General features: G+C 43.9%; 1 non-coding gene across 1 annotated transcript; it reads right to left on the minus strand.

The window, feature by feature from the left end:
• Nucleotides 1-723: 723 nt before the first annotated feature.
• Nucleotides 724-805, minus strand: trnas-aga (transfer RNA serine (anticodon AGA)). The gene has a single exon. It is a non-coding gene; the product is annotated as a tRNA-Ser (tRNA).
• Between the last annotated feature and the right edge of the window lie 4,097 nt (nucleotides 806-4,902).

The raw sequence follows: 4,902 nt of genomic DNA on the forward strand, positions 1-4,902 counted from the left end.
TCCTCAGATTTGGAGACCAAAACTGAACACAATATTTAAGGTGTGGCTTCACCACGGCCCTGTACAACTGCAGAAGGACCTCCCTGCTGCTATAATCAACTCCCCTAGCTATGAAGGCGAACATGCCACTTGTCTTCTTCACCGCCTGCTGAACCTGCATACCAACAATCAATGACAGATGTACCATGACACCCAGATCAAGATATACACAGGTTGCCTTAGTCGAATAGACGGATAGACAGGCAGGGTTACTGTCGCTACTTTGGCTGGCTTTTGCGTTTTTCAGTCGAGGATGCTGCCACTGAACCAAAGCCGATACCAATGTTCACAACCGTATTATTTTCCCCAATCCTTTTTAAAAAGTTCCAGGACATACCAAATTCATGGTGATGATTTCCACAGACAGTTGCACATACACAGAAACATATATCCAGATAGACAGACACAGACACACATACACACACACATAACCAAAAATATGCATGCACGAACGGACATGCACAGATGCCTTAGACAGAAAGAGGGATAGACATGCTGAATCACTGTCGCAACTTTGGCTGATTTTTTTGCGTTTTTCTATCCGTATGTATCGTGAATATTGCAGATTAATAAAAATGAGAAATAGTCAGTGTTGAAAGGTGTGGGAGGTTATTCCACCGATCTCAGGATCAGTTTTGAAAAAGCCTGGTTAAATTGTCAAATGGAATGAAAAATGCTGAGAATCATAGTCGGCAGGATTCGAACCTGCGCGGGAAAAACCCAATGGATTTCTAGACCATCGCCTTAACCACTCGGCCACAACTACTGCGTCGCTAGCACTTGAAATGTTACTCAGAAAAAACTCAGTCATCCATCTCTGTGCAGCAGACGGCCAAAGAATCCTGAAAAAGTTTCCGTTTGCAAAAAATCTGGACGAGGCAATCTCCTCTATCTGTATTTTTACAGTTCTCTATTGCTCTGGAACTTTTTAATATGAATCGATACCAAGAAACCGAAATAAAATTCGACATTTGATCAAACTGCTTTGCTGTCGGTGAATTGAACCCGGTTCTGCTGCGTAACAGGCGGGATAATCAACACTATACGGACAAGCGTACTGATTGCGCCAGAGCAGTAATCGAGTTGTGAACAGAAGTCGACAGATACATTGAGAGCCAGAGACAAACCGTCAAACAGGGAGAGACAGACAGCGAGAGAGAGACAACGAGAGACAGAAAGTGTGAGATTGAATAGTGAGTTAGACACAGTGAAATAAAGAATCAAACACCTACATATACAGAGATGTGTGTGTGTGATCTATAAAGAGAGAGAGGGAAAGAGTGAGAGAAAGACAGTGATAAAGACAGTGACAAGGAGAGAGACAGAAAGAGAGAGAGCGACAGACAGAGAGAGAGACAAAGATATAAACAGAAAATGATGGCAATACTCAGCAGGTTAGAGACAGGAACTACCAGCGACAGGCAATGAGAGAAAGATAGGCAGATACATAGACAGACAGAGATGATGGGAAAGACTGAGACAGTCAGACATAGAAACTGAGAGAATTCCATTCGAACAGAAATGGACACGGTGAGAAAGAGACAGGCACAGTGAGAACCAGAGACAAACAGCGAAACAGGAAGAGACAGACAGCGAGATAGAGACAAAGAGAGACAGAAAGTTTGAGACTGAAAGGGAGGATCAGACTGAATGAGAAAAAGTAAGTCTCAAACACATAAATACACAGAGATGTATTTGCGTGCTCCATAAAGAGAGGGAGGCAAATAGTGATGGAATGACAGAGAAACGGACAGGGACAAAGAGAGAGACAGATAGAGAGAAAGACAGATAGAGAGTGAGACAAAGAGACAAAAACAGAAAATGATGGAAATACTTATCAGGTTAGAGACAGAGACTAACAGAGACAGGCAAAGACATGGACAGACAAAGATAATGGGAGAGAGAGAGACAATCAGACAGAGAGTCTGAGAGAATCCCATTGCAACAGAACTAGACACCGTGAGAGAGAGACAGATTGAGAGACAGAGACAAACAGAGAAACAGGGACAGACAGAGTGGGTCAGAGAGAGGCAGACTGAGAGAAACAAAGACTCAAACACACAAACACATGCACAGCTCTCTAAAAAGAGAGCACGGCAGAGACAGAGCGACACAGATACATTTCACAATTTCATTTCTTTATCGGTTCAGAGCATCACACAGTTACAGAAAACTGGAGATTCAGCAGATGAAAATCGGGAATCACTGAGCAGGATGGGAAAAAATCTCTGCTTAATTAAGGAATTACCAGGAATGGGGTTCGAACCCACGCGGGTATAAACCCGTTATATCTAAAGTCCAACACCTTTACCACTCGGCCATCCTGGTCCTGATCCTGTCAGTGGTTGGACTCTGCCTCTGTGAGGATCTGGGCTTCAGCTCCACCCCCACAGACACACAGACACATAGGATTTCAGGTAGCATTTACGAATATTTTTCTTAATATTCACACGGGCGCAACTCTCCTATTCTTTTTCGACTAAGGCTCTGGAACTTTCACATCCACCCGAGGGTGCAGATGGAGCTTAAATTTAAAATTTCAGCCGATGGTCAACAGCTTCAACAATGCAACATTCCCCAAGAACTGCATTTGAGTGTCAGCCAAGATGATGTGTTCAAGTCTCAGGACTGGGACTTACACACACAACCTCCTGATTCAGTCGAGAATGGAGCCACTGAACCAAAACCGATACCAAAGATCACAACCATATTATTTTCCCCAAGTTTTTTAAAAAGTTCCAGGATGTACCAAATTCATAGCGATGATTTCCGCAGACAGTTGCACATACACAGAGACATACATACAGATAGACATACACAGACACACGCACATACAATAACCAAAATATACGCGCATCAACATAGAAACATAGAAATTAGGTGCACGAATATGCCATTCGGCCCTTCGAGCACGCACCACCATTCAATAAAATCATGGCTCATCATTCAACCTCAGGACCTCTTTCCTGCTTTCTCTCCATACCCCTTGATCCCTTTGGCCGTAAGGGCCATATCTAACTCCTTTTTGAATATATCTAACGAACTGGCCTCAACGACTTTCTGCGGTAGAAAATTTCACAGGTTAAGCACTCTGAGTGAAGAAGTTTCTCCTCATCTCGGTCCTAAATGGCTTACCCCTTATCCTTCGACTGTGATCCTTGGTCTCGAACTACCCAGCGACGAGAACATTCTTCCAGCCTCTAACCTGTCCAATCTCATCAGAATGTCATATGTTTCTATGAGATCCCCTCTCATTCTTCTAAACTCCAGTGGATACCAGCCTAGTCGATCCAGTCTCTCCTCACATGTCAGTCCTGCCACCCCGGGCATCATGCTGGTGAACCATCGCTGTACTCCCTCAATAGCAAGGACGTCCTTCCTCAGATTTGGAGATCAAAACTGAACACAATATTCCAGGTGTGGCCTCATCAAGGCCCTGTACAACTGCAGTAAGACCTCCCTGCTCCTATACACAAATCCCCTAGCTACGAAGGCGAACATGCCATTTGCCTTCTTCACCGCCTGCTGCACTTGCATGCCAACTTTCAATGACTGATGTACTATGACACCAGATCAAGATATACACAGGTTGCCTTCGACAAATAGATGTATGGACAGGCAGGGTGACTGTCGTTACTTTGGCTGGCTTTTGCGTTTTTCTATCCGTATGTATTGTGAAGATTGCAGATTAATGAAAGAAATAAAACAGAGGCTGTGTCGAACGTTGTTCCATCGATCTCAAAATCAGTTTTGCAGGGATCTGGTTAAATTGTGAAACAGAATGAAACATGCTGAGAAACGTAGTCGGCACGATTTAAAGCTGTGCAGAGAAACCCCGATGGATTTACTTGTCCATGGTCTTACCCACTCGGCCACGACTACTGATTTGCTGTTCCTTTAAATGTTACTCAGATAAAACTCAGTCATCCATCTCTGTGCAGCAGACGGCCACAGAATCCTGAAAAAGTCTCCGTTTGCTAAAATTCTGGAAGAGGCAATCTCCTCTTCCTGTATTTGTACTGTTCTATACTGCTCTGGAACTTTTTAACATGAATCAACACCAAGAAACAGAAGTAAAATCCTGCATTTGTAAATGCTGCCACCGCGTCGGGAAGTCGAACCACGGTCTCCAGTGGAACAGACGGGGATACTCACCACGATACTAACAAGCATGAGTTCTATCAGAGCAGGAATCGAGCTGTGAACAGAACTGGGCACCATAAGAAGTCGACAGACACATTGAGAGACAGAGACAAACAGACAAATAGGGAGAGACTGACAGCGAGTTTGAGACAACGAGAGACAGAAAATGTCAGACTGAGAAGGAGAGGCAGACTGAGTGAGAAAAAGACTCAAACACGCACATATACAGAGATGTGTCTGTGTGATCTATAAAGAGAGAAAGGGAAATAGTGAGAGAAAGGCAGTGACAAGGAGAGAGAGCGACAGATAGAGTGTGTCAGAGATAGAAACATAAATGATGGAAATACTCAGCAGGTTAGAGACAGGAACTAACAGAGGCAGGCCAAGACATAGACAGACAGAAATGATGAGAAAGAGAGAGCCTGTCTGACAAAGAGTCTGAGAGAATCCCATTGGAACAGAACTGGACACCGTGAGAAAGAGACAGAGACACAGGAACAGACAGAGTGAGTCAGACTGAGAGGGAGACAAAGACTCAAAAACAAACACACCTCTCTAAAGAAAGAGACAGGCAGAGACCGAGCGACAAAGATACATTTCACAATTTCATTTCATTATCGGCTCAGAGTGTCACAGAGTTTCACAGTCAACAGATGAAATTCGGCATCACTGATGAGAATGGGAGGAAATCCGTGTTAAATTAAAGAAGTACCAGGAGAA

Source organism: Pristiophorus japonicus, chromosome 23 (genome assembly GCF_044704955.1).
Source record: "Pristiophorus japonicus isolate sPriJap1 chromosome 23, sPriJap1.hap1, whole genome shotgun sequence".
NCBI classification, from domain to species: domain Eukaryota; kingdom Metazoa; phylum Chordata; class Chondrichthyes; family Pristiophoridae; genus Pristiophorus; species Pristiophorus japonicus.